This window comes from Amblyomma americanum, chromosome 3 (assembly GCF_052857255.1).
Source record: "Amblyomma americanum isolate KBUSLIRL-KWMA chromosome 3, ASM5285725v1, whole genome shotgun sequence".
NCBI classification, from domain to species: domain Eukaryota; kingdom Metazoa; phylum Arthropoda; class Arachnida; order Ixodida; family Ixodidae; genus Amblyomma; species Amblyomma americanum.
In genome coordinates, this window is record NC_135499.1 from 108,027,160 (window position 1) to 108,054,311 (window position 27,152).

The following is a 27,152-nucleotide window of genomic DNA, read 5'->3' on the forward strand; positions in this document are numbered from 1 at the left end:
ATCGACCGCCGGTTTGTTTACTTCTGGTGGCCGAACTCGCTTGCCCACCCGTCATCGCAATCGCTTGTATACCTTTCACCGCTATCACTGCGAGCGCATCATGAACTCCGATCTCAAACCGCGTGTCCTGCAAGTGACCACCGCGGTGGTCTTCGAAAGCTACAAACATGCCCTGCGTAGAAACGCGCGTCTGAAAGCCGGCGATGGCAGTGATGACTCGTTGGCTCATAGGACTCTCCCGTCGCACGGGAGGTGTAGCCGTGACGTCATGTCCCGTGGTTTAGCCGTGACGTGATGCTTGCACGTAATGGAAGCGCCGGGCTCTCTGTCACTCACCATGACATCCCCGGACTCGTGTTTTATATATTTGTGAAAAATAATTCCAAAAACCGTCACTACGTAGGTGATCAATCAACTTGAAGACTAAACAAAGTACGGATTTTGAAATTTATTTACAAAATTCTGGTTACGTTTGAAAGACTCATATCTCGTGTGAATGATCAAAAGTATTCGTTATACGCACTGAACACATTTACGGAAAAGCTTGAGAACCGTTTCAGAGTCCTTTTAAGTCCCCCCAGCCTACGCGACCGGCGCAGATGTTTCTGACTTTCCGGACATTGCATCCGGCTATTCACAGGCTGGTACAACAGGCGGTACAAAGGTAGTACAACGCTTGATATCATGTTACCTGGGAACAAGAGAGGTATGCTGGGGCCAGCGCTTTACAGCCATATGTGAGGTCAGATTCCGCGGCCTCGGCCTCCAGTAAGAATATGCGTCACCAGTGGCCGCTACAGCTTTCTGTTGCGAGATTTTTCTCAACATGGTGAAAACTGTAGTGTGTAAAGAAAACAGAGTACAAGTTGAAGTTGATTTGTATCGGTGTGTTGCCGCACTATAACGGCCAAGACTCCTCTAAATACACAAAAACGCGTTTTTTGTTATGGGGATCGATGAACATACCCGAAAAAAAAACCATCACTAAGGAAAAAATTTTTAGACTGTCAACAGACTGTCCAGTCTTTTGTGATCAAGTCTAGAGAGTTCCTATAAACAAATCTTATAGACTAGCCTTTAGAGAATGGTAATACTATACGCCGTTTATAGGCTATCTATATATTTATGGCTACACACCTTTGTAGATTTTTGCCTGTAGACAGTAATCAACTTTGTAAAGCCAAAAAAGTTTATAGGAAGGCAACAGAGTCTGTGAAAAGTCTATGGGAAATCTATAGACCATATATATTAGAGATATAACAAGGTTCGCCAAGCGCAAAATTGATGCGGTTGACGTTACAGTCCCTATCTGAACAAGGATGGAGGCGAGAGGGAAACAAGAAACTCTTTTTTTCCGAGGCCCAGAACATCCCATCATGAGACTTCAACTCGCTCAGATTGATGCGGAAGCCTCGACAATGTTGCTGAAAAGACATGCTCTGGAACGGCTCACCAGAACGAATTCAGGCACATGGTCCTCTACAGCATCGAAATGCCTTCGTGTCTGCATGCTTGGAAAGAAAAAGATATTGAAAAATAATCTATTCACCAGTAACGAAAAGGAGCACCCTTGGAGTACAGTCTGCAGCTAGTATTTTCTATGCTACCGAAGCCATATCAAAAGACACATAAATATAAAAATACCACGAAATAACTCGATTATAACAGTACAAGTGCAATCAGACCATGTTTGGAAAGCGGCTGCAAAACGAGCATGAAATTGAATCACACTACAAAAGGAAAAATGTGTTAATAATGAATTTATTTAAATATGTTTCGAGCAGGTTGTTTTCAAACGCAGCAAGCAATTTGTGGAGCATGCAGCACAACATACGGATTTTGCATGGTCGCACTGGCATTTATAATTCGCGTGCAATAGGGTTCATGAAACATGGCCCCCTGCATGGAGCTAACTGAGCGCTTACGAAGACGTTCGATGATTACAACGAGAAATTAGATGCAGCAGGGCAACACACCCTCGAGCTGGCGCTGCCGGTTAGGCTGGACGCGGACAGTCTATCCTATCCCGCTCGGCCGCTGCTGTCAAGGTCGTTCACTTCCTCAGGTAGCGACCGGCTCCTATTGCATCTGTGCGAAGGGCATTCGGTGCCGTGCCTAGGTTCAGGAGGCCTAACTGAGCCTCTGAAGAAACCGGTTTATAAGAGAAAAAGCAGAGTGGCGCAGTGGAAGCGTGCTGGGCCTATAACCCAGAGGTCCGTTGTTAGAAACCACGCTCTGCTATTGTTTTGGTTTTTTCTTCTATCCTCTTTTTTCAACAGTAGGATTGAATCTGTACTACAATTTGCATTCTAATATAGGGTACGTTGCAGTGCAGCGCAATCAGCAGAGTGGCGCAGTGGAAGCGTGCTGGGCCCATAACCCAGAGGTCCGTGGTTAGAAACCACGCTCTGCTATTGTTTTGGTTTTTTCCTTGTATCCTCTTTTTTCAACAGTAGGATTGAATCTGTACTACAATTTGCATTCTAATATAGGGTACGTTGCAGTGCAGCGCAATCAGCAGAGTGGCGCAGTGGAAGCGTGCTGGGCCCATAACCCAGAGGTCCGTGGATCGAAACCACGCTGTGCTATTGTTTTGGTTTTTTCCTTGTATCCTCTTTTTTCAACAGTAGGATTGAATCTGTACTACAATTTGCATTCTAATATAGGGTACGTTGCAGTGCAGCGCAATCAGCAGAGTGACGCAGTGGAAGCGTGCTGGGCCCATAACCCAGAGGTCCGTGGATCGAAACCACGCTGTGCTATTGTTTTGGTTTTTTCCTTGTATCCTCTTTTTTCAACAGTAGGATTGAATCTGTACTACAATTTGCATTCTAATATAGGGTACGTTGCAGTGCAGCGCAATCAGCAGAGTGGCGCAGTGGAAGCGTGCTGGGCCCATAACCCAGAGGTCCGTGGATCGAAACCACGCTGTGCTATTGTTTTGGTTTTTTCCTTGTATCCTCTTTTTTCAACAGTAGGATTGAATCTGTACTACAATTTGCATTCTAATATAGGGTACGTTGCAGTGCAGCGCAATCAGCAGAGTGGCGCAGTGGAAGCGTGCTGGGCCCATAACCCAGAGGTCCGTGGATCGAAACCACGCTGTGCTATTGTTTTGGTTTTTTCCTTGTATCCTCTTTTTTCAACAGTAGGATTGAATCTGTACTACAATTTGCATTCTAATATAGGGTACGTTGCAGTGCAGCGCAATCAGCAGAGTGACGCAGTGGAAGCGTGCTGGGCCCATAACCCAGAGGTCCGTGGATCGAAACCACGCTGTGCTATTGTTTTGGTTTTTTCCTTGTATCCTCTTTTTTCAACAGTAGGATTGAATCTGTACTACAATTTGCATTCTAATATAGGGTACGTTGCAGTGCAGCGCAATCAGCAGAGTGGCGCAGTGGAAGCGTGCTGGGCCCATAACCCAGAGGTCCGTGGTTAGAAACCACGCTCTGCTATTGTTTTGGTTTTTTCCTTGTATCCTCTTTTTTCAACAGTAGGATTGAATCTGTACTACAATTTGCATTCTAATATAGGGAACGTTGCAGTGCAGCGCAATCAGCAGAGTGGCGCAGTGGAAGCGTGCTGGGCCCATAACCCAGAGGTCCGTTGTTAGAAACCACGCTCTGCTATTGTTTTGGTTTTTTTCTTGTATCCTCTTTTTTCAACAGTAGGATTGAATCTGTACTACAATTTGCATTCTAATATAGGGTACGCTGCAGTGCAGCGCAATCAGCAGAGTGGCGCAGTGGAAGCGTGCTGGGCCCATAACCCAGAGGTCCGTGGTTAGAAACCACGCTCTGCTATTGTTTTGGTTTTTTCCTTGTATCCTCTTTTTTCAACAGTAGGATTCAATCTGTACTACAATTTGCATTCTAATATAGGGTACGTTGCAGTGCAGCGCAATCAGCAGAGTGGCGCAGTGGAAGCGTGCTGGGCCCATAACCCAGAGGTCCGTTGTTAGAAACCACGCTCTGCTATTGTTTTGGTTTTTTTCTTGTATCCTCTTTTTTCAACAGTAGGATTGAATCTGTACTACAATTTGCATTCTAATATAGGGTACGTTGCAGTGCAGTGCAATCAGCAGAGTGGCGCAGTGGAAGCGTGCTGGGCCCATAACCCAGAGGTTCGTGGTTAGAAACCACGCTCTGCTATTGTTTTGGTTTTTTCCTTGTATCCTCTTTTTTCAACAGTAGGATTGAATCTGTACTACAATTTGCATTCTAATATAGGGTACGTTGCAGTGCAGCGCAATCAGCAGAGTGGCGCAGTGGAAGCGTGCTGGGCCCATAACCCAGAGGTCCGTTGTTAGAAACCACGCTCTGCTATTGTTTTGGTTTTTTCCTTCTATCCTCTTTTTTCAACAGTAGGATTGAATCTGTACTACAATTTGCATTCTAATATAGGGTACGTTGCAGTGCAGCGCAATCAGCAGAGTGGCGCAGTGGAAGCGTGCTGGGCCCATAACCCAGAGGTCCGTTGTTAGAAACCACGCTCTGCTATTGTTTTGGTTTTTTCCTTCTATCCTCTTTTTTCAACAGTAGGATTGAATCTGTACTACAATTTGCATTCTAATATAGGGTACGTTGCAGTGCAGCGCAATCAGCAGAGTGGCGCAGTGGAAGCGTGCTGGGCCCATAACCCAGAGGTCCGTTGTTAGAAACCACGCTCTGCTATTGTTTTGGTTTTTTCCTTGTATCCTCTTTTTTCAACTGTAGGATTGAATCTGTACTACAATTTGCATTCTAATATAGGGTACGTTGCAGTGCAGCGCAATCAGCAGAGTGGCGCAGTGGAAGCGTGCTGGGCCCATAACCCAGAGGTCCGTTGTTAGAAACCACGCTCTGCTATTGTTTTGGTTTTTTCCTTCTATCCTCTTTTTTCAACAGTAGGATTGAATCTGTACTACAATTTGCATTCTAATATAGGGTACGTTGCAGTGCAGCGCAATCAGCAGAGTGGCGCAGTGGAAGCGTGCTGGGCCCATAACCCAGAGGTCCGTTGTTAGAAACCACGCTCTGCTATTGTTTTGGTTTTTTCCTTGTATCCTCTTTTTTCAACAGTAGGATTGAATCTGTACTACAATTTGCATTCTAATATAGGGTACGTTGCAGTGCAGCGCAATCAGCAGAGTGGCGCAGTGGAAGCGTGCTGGGCCCATAACCCAGAGGTCCGTTGTTAGAAACCACGCTCTGCTATTGTTTTGGTTTTTTCCTTCTATCCTCTTTTTTCAACAGTAGGATTGAATCTGTACTACAATTTGCATTCTAATATAGGGTACGTTGCAGTGCAGCGCAATCAGCAGAGTGGCGCAGTGGAAGCGTGCTGGGCCCATAACCCAGAGGTCCGTTGTTAGAAACCACGCTCTGCTATTGTTTTGGTTTTTTCCTTCTATCCTCTTTTTTCAACAGTAGGATTGAATCTGTACTACAATTTGCATTCTAATATAGGGTACGTTGCAGTGCAGCGCAATCAGCAGAGTGGCGCAGTGGAAGCGTGCTGGGCCCATAACCCAGAGGTCCGTTGTTAGAAACCACGCTCTGCTATTGTTTTGGTTTTTTCCTTCTATCCTCTTTTTTCAACAGTAGGATTGAATCTGTACTACAATTTGCATTCTAATATAGGGTACGTTGCAGTGCAGCGCAATCAGCAGAGTGGCGCAGTGGAAGCGTGCTGGGCCCATAACCCAGAGGTCCGTTGTTAGAAACCACGCTCTGCTATTGTTTTGGTTTTTTCCTTGTATTCTCTTTTTTCAACAGTAGGATTGAATCTGTACTACAATTTGCATTCTAATATAGGGTACGTTGCAGTGCAGCGCAATCAGCAGAGTGGCGCAGTGGAAGCGTGCTGGGCCCATAACCCAGAGGTCCGTTGTTAGAAACCACGCTCTGCTATTGTTTTGGTTTTTTCCTTCTATCCTCTTTTTTCAACAGTAGGATTGAATCTGTACTACAATTTGCATTCTAATATAGGGTACGTTGCAGTGCAGCGCAATCAGCAGAGTGGCGCAGTGGAAGCGTGCTGGGCCCATAACCCAGAGGTCCGTTGTTAGAAACCACGCTCTGCTATTGTTTTGGTTTTTTCCTTGTATCCTCTTTTTTCAACAGTAGGATTGAATCTGTACTACAATTTGCATTCTAATATAGGGTACGTTGCAGTGCAGCGCAATCAGCAGAGTGGCGCAGTGGAAGCGTGCTGGGCCCATAACCCAGAGGTCCGTGGTTAGAAACCACGCTCTGCTATTGTTTTGGTTTTTTCCTTGTATCCTCTTTTTTCAACAGTAGGATTCAATCTGTACTACAATTTGCATTCTAATATAGGGTACGTTGCAGTGCAGTGCAATCAGCAGAGTGGCGCAGTGGAAGCGTGCTGGGCCCATAACCCAGAGGTCCGTGGTTAGAAACCACGCTCTGCTATTGTTTTGGTTTTTTCCTTGTATCCTCTTTTTTCAACAGTAGGATTCAATCTGTACTACAATTTGCATTCTAATATAGGGTACGTTGCAGTGCAGTGCAATCAGCAGAGTGGCGCAGTGGAAGCGTGCTGGGCCCATAACCCAGAGGTCCGTGGTTAGAAACCACGCTCTGCTATTGTTTTGGTTTTTTCCTTGTATCCTCTTTTTTCAACAGTAGGATTGAATCTGTACTACAATTTGCATTCTAATATAGGGTACGTTGCAGTGCAGCGCAATCAGCAGAGTGGCGCAGTGGAAGCGTGCTGGGCCCATAACCCAGAGGTTCGTGGTTAGAAACCACGCTCTGCTATTGTTTTGGTTTTTTCCTTGTATCCTCTTTTTTCAACAGTAGGATTGAATCTGTACTACAATTTGCATTCTAATATAGGGTACGTTGCAGTGCAGCGCAATCAGCAGAGTGGCGCAGTGGAAGCGTGCTGGGCCCATAACCCAGAGGTCTGTGGTTAGAAACCACGCTCTGCTATTGTTTTGGTTTTTTCCTTGTATCCTCTTTTTTCAACAGTAGGATTGAATCTGTACTACAATTTGCATTCTAATATAGGGTACGTTGCAGTGCAGCGCAATCAGCAGAGTGGCGCAGTGGAAGCGTGCTGGGCCCATAACCCAGAGGTCCGTTGTTAGAAACCACGCTCTGCTATTGTTTTGGTTTTTTCCTTGTATCCTCTTTTTTCAACAGTAGGATTGAATCTGTACTACAATTTGCATTCTAATATAGGGTACGTTGCAGTGCAGCGCAATCAGCAGAGTGGCGCAGTGGAAGCGTGCTGGGCCCATAACCCAGAGGTCCGTGGTTAGAAACCACGCTCTGCTATTGTTTTGGTTTTTTCCTTGTATCCTCTTTTTTCAACAGTAGGATTCAATCTGTACTACAATTTGCATTCTAATATAGGGTACGTTGCAGTGCAGTGCAATCAGCAGAGTGGCGCAGTGGAAGCGTGCTGGGCCCATAACCCAGAGGTTCGTGGTTAGAAACCACGCTCTGCTATTGTTTTGGTTTTTTCCTTGTATCCTCTTTTTTCAACAGTAGGATTGAATCTGTACTACAATTTGCATTCTAATATAGGGTACGTTGCAGTGCAGCGCAATCAGCAGAGTGGCGCAGTGGACAGTTCGATCCCCACGGCAAAAAGAAATCCTTTCCTTCCAAAAACTTTTTAACTGGGAGTGTCCCGGTGTGTAATTTAAAAAAGAAGGTCTTTACTCCTGGTGGCACCTGCATTTTCTTTACCCTTTTTAAAACATCAGCTCCAGGACCTCCACTGTACAAGGCCCTGTACATAGGCTCTGGGAAAACAATATCACAAAGATCATGGTACAACTTCTTTCTTTTAGTTTTATACAAATAATCGCTAGAAAAACGCGCTGAAAGAAACCTAACACTTGCTACAATCTCTTTGTAGTAACCAAAAATTCCACCCGAGAGCTCTTCTGTGGTAACAACAAACTCGGGCAGCAAACGCCGCAGCCTGACCTGGCACACGGTGCGCAAGAACGGGTCTGAGACGTCGCGAAAAAACAAAAAACGGTTCACCAGCTGCCTTAAAAAGAGGTGCCCTAGCCCCAACCCCCCGTCTTTTACCCGCCGGAACAGGTTCGTTCTGCTGCAACGTTCCCATTCGGAAGCCCATATAAAGACGGCAAAAATCCGGTGTAACTGCCTAATTTGTAAACAGCCCGAAACAATAGACCATGTTTTTTTGCATTGCTGGGAAGGGGTTTATTTTTGGGATGTGTTACAAAGGACAATAAAGAAAGAGCTACCACTTGACGCGCAGGGAATTCGTTATTTAAGCACAGACAATGAGGATGGGGTACCATTTGATCTCATAATGCTCTTGGGCCTCCACAGTATATGGCGCTCCAGAATGGCAGGCTATTATTGTGACAAAGACGCACGACCTGCCCGCATTTATTTTCGGGAAAGAATGGACTGCTTTCTGGCCATCCAGAAAGCAACTGCGGAGCCTCCCGAGTGGCTCTCGAGGCTAGAGCCGCTCTGTATGCTTCGTGAATTTTAGTATGACGAAGCCAGACTCATGATGGCTGACCACGACAGTGTCGTATGTACATAGCGTTTTGTGTGTTTTTTGTTGAGTGTTTTTTGTGTAAATGTTATGTGTCGCAGCCAGGCAATAAAGAAAAAAAAAAGCAGAGTGGCGCAGTGGAAGCGTGCTGGGCCCATAACCCAGAGGTCCGTGGATCGAAACCACGCTGTGCTATTGTTTTGGTTTTTTCCTTGTATCCTCTTTTTTCAACAGTAGGATTGAATCTGTACTACAATTTGCATTCTAATATAGGGTACGTTGCAGTGCAGCGCAATCAGCAGAGTGGCGCAGTGGAAGCGTGCTGGGCCCATAACCCAGAGGTCCGTGGTTAGAAACCACGCTCTGCTATTGTTTTGGTTTTTTCCTTGTATCCTCTTTTTTCAACAGTAGGATTCAATCTGTACTACAATTTGCATTCTAATATAGGGTACGTTGCAGTGCAGCGCAATCAGCAGAGTGGCGCAGTGGAAGATTCGACTTCCGGCCACCGAGCGTGACGGACGCGTTATCATGAGCTCCGTCGGAGCGGTTTCAGCGGCCCAGTCGGGCCGCGGTAACAGGTTTTTTGCTGCTACTGCCGATGATTACCAGGTTATTCTGCCCAATCTGCCATCCGGACGCATCGTCGCCAACACCGTTTTCATGCACGGCGATCCAAGAGCCCGGCCGTATCGTGTTGAAGACTACCGGGACACTTTGGCCAACCTTGGTGCGCTTCCCGACGTTGTGGCGTTGGGGGCGTATCAAATGAACCACGTGTGGGCTGTGACAATGACAACTGCTGATGCTGCTCAGAAGCTGCTTTTGGCCGTCGACGTGAAGGTAAAGGATCGCCCATGTTTGCTCATTGATCCGAATAACCGAGAGGTTCGCGTAAAGCTGCACTGGTTGCTGCATGGCGTTACCGACGAAGACGTTCGCGTGGCACTGTCGCCCTACGGGAAGGTGTTGGAAGTGACCCGGGAGAAGTGGCGGGCGCTCGGTGTCACTGAAAAAGGGTCGACGACTCGTACAGTTGGACTAAAATTGCATGCCGACGTCAAAATAGACGATATTCCGCATCAGCTCAAGATAGCCGGAGAGCTAACTCTTGTTGTTGTGCCGGGCCGCGCTCCTCTGTGTCTGCGCTGCAAGAGCACCGGGCACATGCGTCGCGACTGCAAAGTGCCGCGCTGTAGTCGTTGTCGTCGTTTCGGCCACGTCGATGCTGATTGCGCAAAGACGTACGCCAGCGTAGCCGGACCAGTGCAGGCAAATGACATATCGGACCACCTGATGGACGAGGAAGACTCAGAGGAAATAGCAAGGACGAGCCGTAACCTGGTTACGCAAGGGGCATAGTCGAACATTCAAGGGGACGCACTAATTGACGGTGGAGATAAACCCGCAGACAAGCGGCGACATGACGCAAAAGGCGGGAACGAGAAGGATAAGGCAAGCACTACGGGCCACCCCTCTCCTGGAGGAGGCGAGATACCATCCACCGAGCCGGCACCAGTCACCGTGATGGACAGTGACAGTATTAGTGCCGCTGCAAAGCGACCTCACGACGCAGGTGAAAATGGGAAGGAGCTTAGTGTCGTTGCTGTAGGCGAGCCGCCAGCTAAGACGACTGTCGGACGGCGTCCTTCCTTTCGACCGCTGCCGAACACTTCGGCGGCGCGCAAGACGGCGGAAACGCCGCCTATGCCGCCGTGAGGACCGCCCTGTGCTAGCACACTCCGGATCAAACCGCAGTTGTGAGGTAAGCGCCATGCCCCCAGTTTTCTTTCCCGCCTTGCTATGATGACTATGGATAAGTCCATTCGCGTGGCAACATTAAATGTCCGAGGGCTTGCCTCAAGGAGGAAGCAGAGTCAACTGTACCGCCTGTTAAGCGACTTTGACCTTGACATTCTAGCAGTGCAGGAGACGAAAGTCGAGGGCGACGTGGAAACCGGTGGCATGGTGCAACAATTCGTAGCGCGATACTGTGCTATTGTGAGCCATTCCGTGGGATATTCTTCAGGCTGCGCATTGTTGGTCCGACATAGTCTAGGAGCTAAAATAGAAGCCGTTACGTCATGCACGTCAGGACGGTTTATTGTATGTGATTTCTTGTTATCGTCATTGGAGTGGCGTGTAATCTGTTTGTATGCGCCGACTATTGCTGGGGAAAGGTGCAGGCTTTTGAACAGGTAAAACAGTATACCCAGGGTAATAGGTTGGTCATTCTTATTGGTGATTTCAACTGCGTTCTTTCAGCCCGGGACAAAACTAGCGGCCGACCGTACAAGGATGCAAGCACCACTACCCTAAATGAAATAATAGGGAACAGTAGTTTGGCGGATGTGGCTGAATGTCTTGGTGGTGGAAGAAATACACAGTATACCAATTTTCAGGCTTCGAGCCACGCTCGTTTCGATAGAGCATACGTAAGCCTTGATTTGGTACCCTTTTTCAAGGAGTACCGAGTGAGCGCTATTTCATTCACTGATCACTGCTTAGTCAGATTTTTAGTAGCAAGCACGAAAGAAAGGAAAAGAAGCTTCGAGTGGCAGTTATGGAAATTTAATTCAAAATTACTGGATGACGAAATTTTTATGGCAGACGTGATGACGCAAGTTGATGCAATGAATTATATGGGTAATACGACGTGCAGAGAAAAATGGAAGAACTTCAAGCAGACAGTTAAAATGAAAGCATTGGAGCGGGCGAGTGCTATACGCAGACAAAAGGGGCAGATGAAAAAACGACGCGCATAAACTTGGAAAAATTGATCAGTGAAGAGTTTAGTAGACCCGGCATGTTCATGGACGATATTCGCGTACTAAAGCATAAAATAGAACAGTTCGACATCGAAACATACCACGGTGCTCCGGTGCGAGCGAGAGCTGAAAAGCTGATAGCGGCGGAAGTTCCGTCAAAAAGAGCGTTGGGCTCAGAAAGTGGCACGCGTGGCGCAATCAGATATGGAAATTGAAGTTGGTGGAAAACTTAGCGACACAGCAGAAGATATTGAGCGCGCTTCCTTCGAGCAGTACAGTGGGTTATTTGCCAACTGCTCAGTTGACATTGATCGTTTCAAGAAGGACTTCCTTTTGTTGATGCCCAGCCTAGACGACAGTACGAAGGAACTATTGGAGGCAGCTATCTCAGTAGAGGAGGTGAAAAACGCTATTGAAAGCTTGCAGCTGGGGAAGTCTCCGGGCCCGGATGGTCTGATCTCAGCCTTTTATAAACGTCTAAAAGAAATAATTTCACCAGTTTTAGCTGCTGTTTATAATCAGGCATTCGATCTCAATGTACTGCCGCCGTCCTTCACATCCTCCCACATTGTTCTTATACCGAAATCAGAAGACCCCTCTGTATTGCGCAGAGTAACTTCTTACCGTCCAATTTGCCTCACAAATGGAGACTATAAGATAATGATGAAAATTTTGGCTGAGCGATTGCAGACAGTCATTAATGACCTGGTGGGGCCGCATCAAACGTGCGGTATTAAAGGCCGATCTATTTTCTCAAATATACATGTAGCGCGTAGTATCCTTGAATGCTGCGACGCAATGGGCACACAAGTGGCAATGATCCAAATTGATCTGGAGAAAGCTTTCGATAGGGTGCCTCATGAAAATCTTCTGTGCATTCTAGATCATGTGAATGTGGGTAGAATTATTCGAGGCGGGGTCGCCATGGCGTACAATGATTGCTCGACAAGTCTAATTGTCAACAAGGTGGTGGGTTCACGCATTCCAGTCAAATGCTCGGTGCGCCAGGGTTGCCCTCTTTCGCCACTGTTGTTTTGTTTGTATATAGAGTCATTTTGTTTGAGCGTGATACAGAGCGACTGTATGCGCGGTTTTAAACTACATCAGTTAAAAGTCCGACTGCTGGCTTATGCGGATGATATAGCCATGTTTTGTAATGATTACGACAGTGTAACACAGGCTGTTAAGTGTGTTAAAAGTTTTTGTGCGGCCAGTGGCAGCGCAGTAAACATGAGTAAGTGCCTGGGATTCTGGCACGGGGATTGGCCGGAGGCCCCAGACACTTTTGCCAACATGAGTTTTACTACGACTCCTGTTAAATACTTGGGAGTTCCTCTTGAGTGTTACAAAGACAGCGAAGCCTGCTGGAGGAGTGAAGTGGATAAAATGAGGGAAAGAGTGAATAAATGGAATGGATGGAATTCGTCAATGTTCTCGAGAGCCACAATTTGCAACATATTTTTAGTGAGCAAACTTTGGTACGTCCTTCAAGTCTAGCATTGCTCCAGGGTTCATATCAAAAATTTCATCGGGTGTTTGCAGTGTTCGTGTGGGCATCTTCTTGGGAAATATCAAACCGCACGAATTTATTTCTACGAGTTAGAAATGGAGGACTCAGTTTGTCACATTTGTTTTTGAGACAGGTTGTCAATCGGTGTTTATTTCTTCGGGACTTCAAGCACCCGTTTCCACACACTGTTTGTCAACTTCGCCTGGGGAAGCACTTGCCTAATATGGTTGTCTCTGCTGGCAGTATGCCCGGTGGAGCGCATGGTTTTCTACGCGAAGTTGTGGTTTCATGTAGGTTTTTGACGGCGCGGTTTTCACTCGAATACCTGAGTGAAGTCAACCGGAAAAAACTGTATAAAGACCTTTCTTGTGTGGTTCTCTCCGAGCCTCTATATCGATCCCTTTACAGGGAAGGTACAGGTAACAAGGTTCTAAAGCGTGTTAAGGCAATGTTAGTCCCGTCTGGTGTTAAGACTTTCTTTTTCAAATTACACACTGGAACTCTGAGAAAAAGGTTTTTTCGTTCCCTGGGACACTCACTGTATAATATGCAGAAAGGAGGAGACAATTGAGCATGTGTTCCTTGAATGCTGGGATGCTGTGTTCCTTGGGGATGTGCTTCAGCGCACAATCAAAAAAGAATTTCCGCTTGATGGGTATGGAATTCGCTACTTGCCAATTGAAAGTAACGACGGTACCCCATTTGATTTGATCATGCTAATTGCCCTACACAGTATTTGGAAATGCAGAATGGCAGTAAGGCACGCTGATCTCGATGCAAGACCGGCACGTCAATATTTCAAAGAAAGCATTAGGAATTTTGTTCAGGAGAAAAAGATGCTGGAATGTAGTCCAGAGTGGCTGTCACGTGTTGAGTTATTATTGGCGATGAAGGAATTTTAGCATGAGCGTGACGCACAGCTGGGCGGCCGTTGTTTTAACAAAGATGTTGATTGCGTTTTAGTGCTTATGTATAAATATGTGTTTTCTTTTCATGTGGGTCAAAATACCGGCAATAATGAAAGAAAAGCAGAGTGGCGCAGTGGAAGCGTGCTGGGCCCATAACCCAGAGGTCCGTGGATCGAAGCCACGCTCTGCTATCGTTTTGGCCTTTTTTCCTACCCTCTTTCTTTTTTATATGAACGACGAATCCGTGGCCCCAGTTTTTTGGGCACTGCAGCACAGTAGCCTTGTACTGTTTTTCAAACGCGTCATGTGGGGCATCAAAACCAGAACAATAATGAGCAGTTTCCTTATACACCCGACAGCGCTGCGCCAGCGTGTGTAAACATGATGGCGTGCTTCTTTTCAGTCCGCTAAGTGCGACGCTAAATGTATACCTAGGGAGCAGAAGCCGTTCAATATCTTTTTTTTATATCTTGTCTGTTTAACATGATAGCTGTAAACTTTTACCTTGATCTGCCACTGGTTACCCTTATTCCATTCGTACCATTTGGAGGTAAGCAAGGAATCTTCATGCTCAGAGTCGGGTACAGGCCAATTTCGCCTTATATAGACCTTGCCGATGTTACGTGTTGCTGACACTGATGCATATCGCCATGTACCAATACTGAACAACACATGTAGAAATAGACAGGGCTTGTGAGTTAACAAAGTAAGCTTGCGTAAGCGACCCCGTGTAGTAATGACACTGCCAAATAAGCACAGAAGCAACCAATCGGACTAACATTAAAATTTCTGTATTTGTCCTCGTCTGCTCGCCCTGCTGGCATGCCATCTCAGCTGCAGAATGTAAGACTTCTGAGCCTGGCGGAGTACTTTTATTCCGGGTAGAAAGATATTTAATTATGTACAGAGCAGAGGTGTAAGTAGTCTTATGAAATAAATTGCCGTCTACAGATCGAACATTTGGTATCAGCACCCCTTGAATTCAGATTATACATTCTGGAGTTCCAGATCCCGATGCGACACATTGACACTAACGGGCGCCGTTTTGCAGGGCTTGGGATTAATTTTGCCCCTTGGACTTGTTCACCATGCGGCGACACCGCAGTGCAGCAGACCACTTGTGTATTTTGACTTCACTGGTGTCGGCATGTGAACACCAAAGCCAGAGCCACCGCGGCAAGTCGCCCCCTATACGTGAGCGATTGTCATATAGCCAACTGGTGCTCGAAACTTCTGGCCTGTAAGCGATGCGTGAAGAGTAGAAAAACAATACCAATGCGTTCAACCTGGCATCCTTCAGGATGTGGACGTCCTCGAAAAGGTGCGCTGTAGCGACCACAGAATGGTAACGTCTCGAATTAGCTTAGACTTGAGAAGAGAACGAAAGAAGCTTGTGAAGAAATCAATTAACGAGTTAGCGATAAGAGGGAAAATAGAGGAATTCAGGATATCGCTGCAGAACAGATACTCAGCCTTAACTGAGGAAGACGATCCTAATGTCCCTACAATGAACGATAATCTAACACCCATCATTACAGAGTGCGCAGTAGAAGTAGGCGGTAGGACGGTTCGACAGGATACCGGAAAGCAATCTCAAGAGACGAAATATCTGATTAAGAAACGCCGAAGCAAGAGGGCGTCTAACCCTACAGGCAGGATAGAACTAGCATAGTTATCGAAATTAATATATAAGTGAAAGGGGGGGGTAGCGACATAAAAAAGTTGAATATGGAGAGGATGGAGCATGCTCTAAAGAACGCCGGTAGCCTGAAAGCGTTGAAGGTGGAAACTAGGCATTGGTAAAAATCAGATGTATGGTTTAAGAAACAAGGAGGGCAATGTCATCAGCAATATGGCTAATATAGTTAATGTAGCCGAAGAGTTCTACACAAATCTAAACAGTTGTGATTGTAATCAGAGCGTTAATGAGAGAGACAGTAGAGCATGGCAACGCGTCATCCCGCCAGTAGCGAAATAGGATGTAAAGAAAGCCTTAGAAGCAATGCAAAGGGGAAAAGCAGCTGGTGAAGATCAGGTAACAGCAGATGTGCTGAAGGACGGAGGGGATATTGTTCTAGGAAAACTAGCCACCTTGTATACGCAATGCTTTATGACCTCGGCCGTACAAGAAGCTTGGAAGAACGCAAACATTATCTTAATTCATAAGAAAGGAGACGCCAAAGACTTGAGAAATTACAGACCGATCAGCTTACTGTCCATTGCCTACAAGGCATTTACTAAGGTAATCGCTAATAAAGTCAGGGAAACCTAATCGCTAATGAAGTCAGAGGAACCTCAGACTTTAATCAACCAAATGATCAGGCAGGCTTTCGTAAGGGTATACAAGAATTGATCATATTCACATTATCCCTCAGGGGATGGATAAATGCGCTGAATATAACCAACCCCTAGATGTAGTCTTCTTTGATTACGAGAAAGTATTCCACCCTGTGGAAACCTCAGCTGTCATAGAGGCATTGAGGAATCAGGGTGTAGAAGAGACCTATGTGAAAATACTGGAAGATATCTGTAGCAACGGCGCAGCTGCCATAGCCATCCATAAAGCCAGCAGTAAAATTCCAATAATGAAGGGCGTCAGGCAAGAAGACACGATCTTCCCAATGCTAATTACCGCTTGTATACAGGAGGTATTCCGAGGCCTGAATTGGGAACAGTTGGATATAAGAGTAAATGGAGAATACCTAAATAATCTGCGATTCACTGATGACATTGCCTTGCTGAGCCACTCAAGAGATAAATTTCAAAACATGATCAATGGTTTAGACAGGCAGAGCAAAACGGTGGGTCTAAAAATTAACACGCAGCAAACCAAAGTAATGATCAACAGCCTAGCAAGGGAACAGCAGTTCACAATTGGAAGCGAGGTGGTGGAAGTGGTAAAGGAATACTTAGGGCAGGTAGTGTGAGCTGATCGGGATTATAAGAGGGAAATAACTGGAAGGATAAGAATGGGGTGGAGAGCATATGGTATGTTCACTCAGATCATGAATAGCAGTTTACCAATATCCCTCAAGAGAAAAGTGTACACCAGCTTTATCTTGCCGGAACTCAGATACGGGGCAGAAACATGGAGGCTAACGAAAGGGGTTCAGCTTAAGTTAAGAACAACGCAGCGAGCCACGGAAAGAAAAATTATACGTGTAACGTTATGAGACCGGAAGCGGGCAGAGTGGGTGAGGGAAGAAACGCTGGTTAATGACATCCTAGTAGAGGAGGAGGAAAAACATTTATTCAGAGCATAAAAACTGGGTGGGTTCAGTACGAGAACCCATTGGTCGCCATCATAATCCGGCCCCTCTCAACCAGCGATTTCTGGTCGACGGGGCTGTGGCTATGAAGGGTAAGGGGTTGTCAACTGTGTCAGAGAGAGGCTGCGTGCCAAATGCTCGACGGGCAATGAGGCGGCCAATACAGCTGCTCGAGTTCTCCTCATCCTTGTCGAAATCAAGAGTAAGAAATGGGCTTGGGCAGAGTAGTGCGAAGGCAAGACAACCGTTGGTCCTGAAGGGTAACGGAGTGGATTTCAAGAGAAGGCAAGCGGAGCAGGTGGCGGCAGAAGGTTAGGTGGGCGGATGAAATTAAGAAGTTCGCATGCATAGGGTGGGGTGCAGCTGGCAAAGGACCGGATTAATTTGAGAGACATGGGAGAGGCCTTTGGCCTTCAGTGGGTGTAGTCAGGCTGATGATGATATGCTGAGGCACCTTAGCACAGGGGGATTTTAACGGGGGCGCAATGTTCTTAGAACGTTGGAAGAAAAGATGGAGATAGTGCAGGTCAGAATAAGTATCGTGAGGAACAAAACCGCAAAACAGGTCGGGATTGAGGCAGGCGACAACACTGGGCGGTTTTTGTCCTCACGATGTCCTACCAACTGGCCTACAACCAAGTCCTAAGTTACCGAATAAGTATGAAGATTTTTTACGAGGGCCTTTATTCACGCTAAGTCGAGAGAAGTTCGCTTACGAAGCAGTGCGTGGAATGATGGCGTATGGGTCACTCATATCGGTCTTAACGACAGTTGCGATGTGCGCACTATTTAAAAGCTCTGGGTCACTGTCGACACAGTTGCTTCCATCGCCAACGTGTCCGTCTTGTCTTCCGTGCTCGACTCTGATGTGTCTGCTTCTGACGGTGACCTCTCATTGGTCGATTCTGCAGTCGAGTCTGCGGCCGGTTCAGCGGTTGACTCTGTTCCTCGTTCAGTCGACAAAGTGTCCTTGGGAGTACGCATGTCAGACGTGCCTATAGGGCCTTCCGCTGTCGACTGTGACGTCTCTGGTTGTCTCGCTGATGAGTTCGTGGGTGCGCCCGCTGTGGATTTTGTTGTTTCCGATTCGGTCACCGACGCGTCCGTGGCCGCGTCCACTGTCGACTGTGCTGTTTCTGATTCCATCGTCGACGAGTCCGGAATGGATGCTTCTGTTGATGCCGTCGTGGATGACTCTATGCTCGATGTCGCTGATGAATTGGCGGTTGGTTCATCCGAATGAGGCACGCGCGTGGGCTCTTCCGCGCTCATCGTCGAGTTGATGGTCGATTCTTGTTCTGGCAATTCCGTCGTGATTCCATGCTAGATGTTTCTGATGAATCGGTGGTTAGTCCTTCCGAACCGGATGCGTCTGTGACCTCTGCTTCCGTCGATGGCAAACTAACAGTTTCCCTCGCTGTAGGCTCGATGGTTATTTCTGAATGAGACGCTTCCGTGATCTCCACTTCCGTCGTTGGTGAACTAATGGTCATAGTCGAGGTGCCTACTTCTTTGGCGGCGGGATGACGGGCGGTGACTTGAGCGTCGGCACAGGGAGAGGCGTTCTGCTGGCGACCTCCTGCATCACCATTCCGGAGAAATTGTCAGAAAATTTCTCTGTGGCCACAGGGGTATCCAGGTACCAGCGGCCTACGTGTAGCAGAAGCATAAGCATACTCAAGGTCAGCACCGAGAGGACGCCGACCACTGCCAACTTGGCCGCCAGGTTGAGCTCTTTGTCCTCCTTTATCTCGCCGGGCGACTCCAACTGGAGCGATGGGTCGACCCCTCGTTTCTTGGTCTGCACAGGAAGCATACCTTGCATTGAATAATGAAGTAAACAGTTTAGATCGCCATCTACGACTTGTTACAATTCCAAAGATGACTACCTAAAAATGCTGAGATGAACTAGATTGCAGCATGAGCGGGGAGACTACGAGGTATTAAGAATCCTTAAATGGTTATTATGAATATTGCTACGGTTGTGCTTGTGCTTGGAACGCTCGTGCTTGGTGCGCTCGCGCTTGGAACGCGAAGAGGACGAAGGGCGTTTCTGCGGCTGGGCTTCGCGTGCCCGGTTGTTCGGCTGCGTGGCTGTAAGCTGTTTCCCCTGTAAATATATTTTTCCCTGTTGGTGTGCACATCTTCACGTTACATTATTGGTGTGAGGTGCGGGGTACAGCCACAGCAAGCACGGAACTCCGCAGCGGTCGTCAGCTCGCCGGCTCTTCAACCATGCCCAGCGAAGGGGCCGCTCCGTCGGCGTCCGCCAACCCGGCGTTCATCATTGCCCATCCGAGAGATCCTGGGACCTTCAACGGAACGGACGGCGTCGACGTGGAGGACTGGCTCGCAATGTACGAGCGCGTGAGCACACACAACAGGTGGGACCCGACCCTAAAGTTGGCCAACGTCATCTTCTACCTGACGGGCACTGCCAGGGTATGGTTCGAGACCCACGAGGATGAACTCACCAGCTGGGATCTCTGCAAGCGCAAGCTTTGTGGCCTGTTTGGTAAGCCATTCGGGCTTCAGCTCGCTGCGAAGAAGGAGCTCGCATGCCGTGCACAAACGTCCACAGAGTCCTATGTATCATACATTCAGGACATATTAGCTCTCTGCATGAAAGTCGACGCCACTATGTCAGAGTGCGACAAAGTAGGTCACGTGCTCAAAGGCATCGCAGATGACGCCTTTAACCTTCTTGTATACAAGGACTGCGGAATGGTTGACGCAATCATCAAGGAATGCCGCCGGTTCGAACAAGCGAAGAGCCGCCGAATTTCTCCGCAGTTCACGCGGTTGCCGAATACGACTGCGACGTCGTCCTGTGTAGACTCGACTCCACCGAGCCGTCTGCCGACATCTGAGAGCCTGACACGACTTGTGCGCCAAGAAGTAGAGGCAATGTCCCCCGTTGCGTTTCATCCACCCGCAACAGACAGTACTCCAGCAGTATCCTTTATGCAGGCTGTCGTTCGCAAAGAATTTGCCAATCTTGAGATTCAACCTGTTTGCTCAGTTAGTGTCCCATATGCTCGCCGCATGTCCCCGGAGCTCGGTTCTGAACGTGTATACTACCCTCGACGCAGCCGCAATCCAGATGAATGGAGAACACCTGATGACAGGCCCATCTGCTTTAACTGCTCCCGAGTTGGCCACATATCTCGACACTGCCGAAGCCGTCCGTCCTCGACCTACAGCCGCTACCCGCCGGGTTCTGCATATTCCCGCCGCTCTCCCTCGCCCTCGGAAACGACCTCTTCTGGCCACCACGCTCAGACCCCGCTTACCTAACCGTTCGTCGTCACCTCAGCGCCGTCGATCTCCATCGCCCCGACCTCGCCGCCCTTCGTCGCCGGCCCCATATGCCCGCTCCCGGTCGGAAAACTGATGGCTGCAGCGTCTGGGGGTGATGCTGCTCTGACGACCCGACCAGAAAACCCTCCTTTAACTCTTCATGCTCATCGGAACATCCTTAACGTCGACGTGGACGGGGTCCCTGTTACCGCTCTGATCGACACTGGAGCGCACGTCTCAGTCATGAATGCTCGTCTTCGCCGTCGCCTAAGGAAAGTGCTCACTCCTGCCCCCTCAACTGTGGTCCGTGTTGCAGATGGCGGTATGTCTATTGTCGTCGGAATGTGTACTGCTCGTGTTTCAATAGCCGGCCGCCATACTTCTGTGCTCTTCACTGTCCTCGAACACTGCCCTCATGACATCATTCTCGGCCTTGACTTTCTCACCGACCATTCCGCCCTTATAGATTGCGCCACAAGCATCGTTCAACTCGCTCTACCTGTTCCTTCAGAGCCACCGGATCCAATTGTTCACCGACTGTGCACCGCCGACTTTGTCCGCCTGGACCCCGATGCCGCCACTTATGTCCGTTTCTCCTCTGTCCCGCCAGTTCCCGATGGTGACTACATCATTACTCCGGTTCCTGATGTGCCCTTTACACGCAGTGTTGCCCTTGCGCATACAGTTGTCACCATGTCGGCAAATCAAGCGTCCCTTCCGGTTCTCAACTTTGCCTCTTACGTTCAGCCGCTCCCACAAGGTATGTCGCTCGCCACGCTGTGTCCTGCTGCCGAATGCGTCGTATCGGCGGTGGGAAGCGTCCCACCCTCGTCGAACTGCCGCGACTCTGACGTCCCACCACCTGATGAATATGCAAAAATGATTGCTGCTGACCTCTTACCAGGGCAAGCTCACGACCTTCGGTATCTTCTGTCGTCTTTTCGCGACATCTTTGACTTCGATGACCGCCCTTTGGCTCGAACATCTGTGGTCACGCATCGCATCAACACCGGTGACGCAGCTCCTATTCACAGACGACCCTACAGAGTGTCCAGTCCAGAACGCACCATCATACAGCAAGAGGTGGACAAGATGCTCAGTAAAGACATCATAGAGCCCTCGTCGAGCCCTTGGGCCTCACCAGTTGTGCTGGTTAAAAAGAAGGACGGCAGCTGGCGCTTTTGCGTTGATTACCGGCACCTAAACAACATAACAAAAAAAGACGTCTATCCACTCCCACGAATAGACGATGCTTTGGACTGCCTTCACGGAGCCAAATTTTTCTCTTCAATTGACCTTCGGTCCGGGTATTGGCAAATCTCTGTTGATGACAATGACCGCGAAAAGACGGCATTCGTCACACCGGACGGCTTATATCAGTTTAAAGTTATGCCATTCGGTCTCTGTAATGCGCCAGCTACCTTCGAAAGAATGATGGACTCCTTGCTTCGCGGCTTTAAATGGTCCACATGTCTATGTTACCTCGACCATGTTGTGGTTTTTTCGCCCACGTTTACCACGCACCTCGAAAGACTGGCGAGCATTCTTTCTGTCTTCCGTAGAGCCGGGCTACAGCTCAATTTGTCGAAATGTCAATTCGGTCGCCGCCAACTCACCATTCTCGGACATCTAGTCGACGCTTCTGGTGTCCGCCCGGATCCTGTTAAAGTTAAAGCCGTCAAGGACTTCCCTATTCCCCAGTCGTCTACGGATGTGCGCAGCTTCGTCGGCCTCTGCTCGTACTTCCGCCGTTTCATCAAAAATTTTGCCGGCACCGCTCGCCCCCTGACCGACCTTCTAAAGAAAGACACCCCTTTTACCTGGGGCCCTGCCCAAGAGGAGGCCTTTTCTTCGCTAGTCGACTTACTCACCTCCCCACCTATTCTGGCCCATTTTGATCCGTCGGCTCCGACTGAAGTTCGCACAGACGCCTGCGGTTATGGGATTGGCGCCGTGCTAGCCCAACGTCACCAAGGGCAAGAACGCGTTATTGCATATGCCAGCCGCCTCCTTTCTACAGCTGAGCGAAATTACTCAATTACAGAGCGCGAGTGTCTAGCTCTTGTTTGGGCTGTAGCTAAGTTCCGACAGTACCTGTTTGGCCGTCCATTCTCCGTAGTGACCGATCACCACGCCCTTTGTTGGCTGTCTTCACTGAAAGACCCCACAGGCCGGCTCGGACGTTGGACGCTGCGCCTCCAAGAGTATTCTTACACTGTTCATTACAAGTCAGGGCGTCTCCATCAAGACGCCGACTGCCTGTCTCGGCACCCTGTAGAGCCGCCTGATCCTGGAGACAACGACCTCGGCCCGTGCCTCTTCGCTATCTCCGATCTGGTTAACATCGCGGACGAGCAGCGACAAGACTCTTCCTTGCGTATTCTCATTGATCGCCTCAACTGTGCCAGCCGAGATCCTTCATTGCAACTGTTCGTCATTCAGGATGGCGTCCTATACCGCCGCAACCTTCGTCCTGACGGACCTCCGCTCCTGCTAGTCGTTCCCCACCGTCTCCGTTCATCTGTCCTAGCGGAACTACACGACCTACCGACCGCAGGCCACCTCGGCGTCTCCCGCACATACGATCGGGTCCGACGCCGCTTCTTTTGGCCTGGTCTGTACCGCTCTGTTCGGCGTTACGTTGCCTCCTGCGACCTCTGTCAACGCAGGAAGAGACCATCAACGTTGCCTGCAGGCCTTCTACAGCCTATTGACGTACCTCTCGAACCATTCTACCGTGTTGGACTCGACCTTCTCGGACCTTTTCCGACGTCCTGCTCCGGCAACCGTTGGATTGCTGTCGCGACCGACTATGCGACCCGGTACGCTATCACGCGTGCGTTACCAACAAGTTGCGCAACCGATGTCGCCGACTTCCTATTGCAGAACGTAATCCTTCACCACGGCGCTCCACACCAATTGCTGACGGACCGCGGCCGCTACTTTTTGTCCCGAGTAGTTGACGATATCCTCCGGTCCTGTGGCACGCAGCATAAGCTCACTACAGCTTACCATCCCCAGACGAACGGGCTTACCGAGCGCCTCAACAGGACTCTGACCGATATGCTATCCATGTATGTCTCGCCCGACCACCGCGATTGGGACGTTGCCTTGCCTTATGTAACATTTGCTTATAATTCGTCGCGGCATGATACCACCGGCTATTCTCCTTTCTACCTTCTGTTTGGTCGGCATCCTGCGCTGCCATTGGATACATTACTACCGAGTTCTACTGCCTCGACCACAGAGTATGCACGTGACGCCATCTCCCGAGCAACTATGGCCCGTGAAATCGCCCGAGACCGGCTCACCGCATCTCAGACCTACCAGAAGTCAGTTTACGACCGCCGGCATCGCCCAGTACACTATCCGCCGGGCTCACTCGTCCTCCTTTGGTCTCCTTCTCGCCGTGTAGGTCTGAGAAACTTCTACGTCCGTACAGTGGCCCTTATCGAGTTCTCCGTCAGGTGACCGACGTGACCTACGAGATTACACCTCTTCATGCTCCGACGTCGTCCACTAGCCCTTTGACTGACGTCGTTCATGTAGTCCGTCTCAAACCGTACCACACGCTTGCTACATCATCCACTTAGCACCGGGACGGTGCTTTTGCCGCCGGGAGTTATGCTACGGTTGTGCTTGTGCTTGGAACGCTCGTGCTTGGTGCGCTCGCGCTTGGAACGCGAAGAGGACGAAGGGCGTTTCTGCGGCTGGGCTTCGCGTGCCCGGTTGTTCGGCTGCGTGGCTGCAAGCTGTTTCCCCTGTAAATATATTTTTCCCTTTTGGTGTGCACATCTTCACGTTACAATATGAATAACAACGAAGCCTTCGGAGTTTTGAGCACGCCATCCCCTCCGAAAAATTTTAAAGTATAAACTGTTGTATCGTAGTAATGATAATTAGCAATGAAACAGTACACGTAGCATACGGTCGAGCCGATCTGTATCCTCCTACTTCGTCGTCTTCTCTCCCCCCATGCGCGCGAGTGCGTGCAGCGCACTTGCCACACTTCATCTTTATCACATAAAGCAGGTCATTCATATGCGGCTGCCTATTCGGGAGTTCTTCAAATCGAGTCGTCTCGCATATTTATCTGCATTACAAGCGAATTGCTGCATGCAGAATAACTGAAAACCTCACCCTGCTGCTGCTGCTTGCCGTCAAGTCGTGGCTGGTAGACCGAGAGCCGCGTGTTGAGGACGATGATGACGGGTAGGAGACGCCAGCCGTTTTAGAGTACGCACTTTCGTTGGTGAGGGGCTCCATGTTATCCGGAGAATGCTTTTTGACTTGAAACTGCAACGCAAGCTGCTTCGAAGCCCGTCGGGTGCACCTAACAGAATGCTTCTGCGGGCACGCCCTTGTAGTCTTTTTCGTCTTCCTGCTGACACGTGTGAGCGGCGCTGGAACGGTGAGAAGTCCAGCAACTGCAATCAATAAATCTAAAGGCCTTTCCGAAATTGAGCGCATGTCCCAAAAAAAGAGGTGAGCCGTAAAAAGTCGCTGCGTTGTGAACGTGAAATAACACGAATAAAAATTGAAATGACGATTACATTTACATATGGTTGCTGCATTGAGACGCAGTGCCGAGGATCACCCGCTGATGTTAATCTTCATCTTCTCGAACGCAATAAAGCTTTTCGAGCATAAAAATGGCAAAGGATACAATACAGCAGCTAAGAGCTTGACACGTTTAAGGGCACAGGGTAAGGTAAAATTAGAAAAAAATCGTTTTTTTTTTAGAATTTTAGAAGTTCAATTCTTTCTACACATGTTCCATGATCGCACTTTCCTCAGAAAGCCATATTTACGGCTGAAAAACGCTTTTTCTGAAACCAAGTAGTGAGCGGCCACGCCCCCTTTCAGGATTAACGTCAATTTTTTCAACCAAAAAGTCCACCACCTGATTTCAAAACTTGTCTAAAATCAGCTACATATAAAAAATTGTCTGGCAACTATTGTACAGCTCCTCTTTTTTAGCCAAGACAATCCTGAGACGCTTTGCACGTTTTTTCCACGTTTCTGCAACCTTCATGCAGCTGCGTCCGAGTGCTATCCCTTTCGATCAGTATTGTAAATTGTGCCGGTGTTGGTTGCTGCTGATAAGTTGAGATGCCCAGGGCAAAGAAGGCCTTCGTCAGGCGTAAATTTCACGGCAACCGCTACGCTCATCGTGAAAAAGCAAAAGGATGTCCACGACCGAATGAGATCCCGAACGCCGAACGCGCCAGCTCCTCGACATCGAAGCTTTCAAGATTTTCTCTGTGCTTCCAGGAAGAGGATGTGCTACAGAGCAGCAGCCAATATGCCTTAATGGACATGGACGGCATTTGTGCCGCAATTACACAGATTTGTGTGTGCAGAGAGTGCGGTGGAAGTGTTGAGCTCATCGAAATTGTGACAAAACGGGTAGGTGTTGCAAGCGTTTACAGTTTGAACTGTGAAGTGTGTAGTGCCGCACAACGATTTGAGACGTCGAAGAAAACTACTTCTGGCCTCTATGAAGCCAACCTCAGGTTAGTGTATGCCTTGAGGTCCATTGGTAAGGGAATGGCTGCAGGAAATATACTCTGTGCTATGCTAAACCTTCCTAAGCCGCCGACAAAGTTTGCGAAATACAATCAAGAGCTTCTAGGTCACATCGAAGCTGCTGCTCAGGAGTAGATGAAAAGGGCAGCTGACGAAGCTGTGCAGCTGAATGAGGGGGATAAAGACATCGCAGTTGCTCTTGATGGAAGCTGGCAGAAGCGAGGCCATACTTCCAATAACGGCATAGTCTCTGCGACCAGTGTAGACTCTGGGAAAGTGCTGGATGTGGAGGTTTTGTCTAAACGTTGTCCAAAGTGCAGCATCAAGGGTACAAACAGTGACCCCCTTCATAGAGAGGTGTGCCAAAGGAACTACCAAGGCACCAGCGGTGGAATGGAAGTCGCAGGAGCACTGAAAATTTTCGGCAGGAGTGAGGAGCTTCACGGCGTTCGATACGTCAAATACCTTGGGGATGGTGACAGTAAGGCTTTTATGGCTGTGAAGGCACAAATGCCATATGGTGATTCCGTTGAAATATCCAAGGTTGAGTGCATAGGGCACGTGCAAAAAAGGATGGGCTCAAGGTTACGAAGGCTAAAAAAAGGAAACAAAGCAGGAAAACTCTCTGATGGAAAGAGCCTCTCGGGCCGAGGCCGACTGACTGATGCAGTAATAGACAAGCTCCAGACGTACTATGGTTTGGCCATCAGAAGAAATGTAGGAAACCTGGATGAAATGCGAAAGGCCGTTTGGGTAACCTTCTTCCACTTATCGGCCACAGACGATGACCCATGCCATGGACTTTGCCCAAAGAGACCTGATACGTGGTGTGCCTTCAACAGAAGTCAGTCAGAGGGCAAGCAATTTTTCCACAAGGAGAGTTTGCCTGCATCTGTCTTGGAGGCTATCAAACCCATTTATAGGAAGCTATCGAAGGCTGAGCTCCTAGAGAAGTGCCTGCATGGGCGAACTCAAAATGCAAATGAGTCGTTCAACCATGTTGTTTGGGAATGCGCGCCAAAGAATGTGTTTGTTAGGCTTCGGACCCTACGGATGGCAACACTGGATGCTGTTCATTCATTTAATGATGGTAGCATCGCACGGGCCAACGTTTTGAAGGCGTGTGGATTGAACCCAGGGAGCAACACCATCAAGTGGCTGAGGGAAGCTGACCATAAGCGCATGTACTTTGCGGACAGAGCAACACGACAGCTTACAAAAGAGGCCCGACAGTCAAAACGACAAGCCGAAAAGCGAAAAAATGACAGCGACAGTGACTACGAAGCAGGGGGCTATTAAACCAATTACTATGGAGGCGTTTCTGCGAATAAAAAATGGTTTTTCACATCTTTTTTCTCTTTACGCTCTA

General features: G+C 48.5%; 8 non-coding genes across 8 annotated transcripts; all 8 read left to right on the forward strand.

The window, feature by feature from the left end:
* The first annotated feature begins 2,342 nt into the window (after positions 1 to 2,342).
* TRNAM-CAU (transfer RNA methionine (anticodon CAU)) lies at positions 2,343 to 2,414 on the forward strand. Its single transcript has one exon. It is a non-coding gene; the product is annotated as a tRNA-Met (tRNA).
* A 972-nt stretch (positions 2,415 to 3,386) lies between these two features.
* Positions 3,387 to 3,458, forward strand: TRNAM-CAU (transfer RNA methionine (anticodon CAU)). The gene has a single exon. It is a non-coding gene; the product is annotated as a tRNA-Met (tRNA).
* A 276-nt stretch (positions 3,459 to 3,734) lies between these two features.
* TRNAM-CAU (transfer RNA methionine (anticodon CAU)) lies at positions 3,735 to 3,806 on the forward strand. Its single transcript has one exon. It is a non-coding gene; the product is annotated as a tRNA-Met (tRNA).
* A 2,364-nt stretch (positions 3,807 to 6,170) lies between these two features.
* TRNAM-CAU (transfer RNA methionine (anticodon CAU)) lies at positions 6,171 to 6,242 on the forward strand. Its single transcript has one exon. It is a non-coding gene; the product is annotated as a tRNA-Met (tRNA).
* A 102-nt stretch (positions 6,243 to 6,344) lies between these two features.
* On the forward strand, positions 6,345 to 6,416 carry TRNAM-CAU (transfer RNA methionine (anticodon CAU)). The gene has a single exon. It is a non-coding gene; the product is annotated as a tRNA-Met (tRNA).
* A 102-nt stretch (positions 6,417 to 6,518) lies between these two features.
* On the forward strand, positions 6,519 to 6,590 carry TRNAM-CAU (transfer RNA methionine (anticodon CAU)). Its single transcript has one exon. It is a non-coding gene; the product is annotated as a tRNA-Met (tRNA).
* A 624-nt stretch (positions 6,591 to 7,214) lies between these two features.
* TRNAM-CAU (transfer RNA methionine (anticodon CAU)) lies at positions 7,215 to 7,286 on the forward strand. Its single transcript has one exon. It is a non-coding gene; the product is annotated as a tRNA-Met (tRNA).
* Positions 7,287 to 8,796: 1,510 nt separating this feature from the next.
* TRNAM-CAU (transfer RNA methionine (anticodon CAU)) lies at positions 8,797 to 8,868 on the forward strand. The gene has a single exon. It is a non-coding gene; the product is annotated as a tRNA-Met (tRNA).
* The last annotated feature ends 18,284 nt before the right edge of the window (positions 8,869 to 27,152 follow it).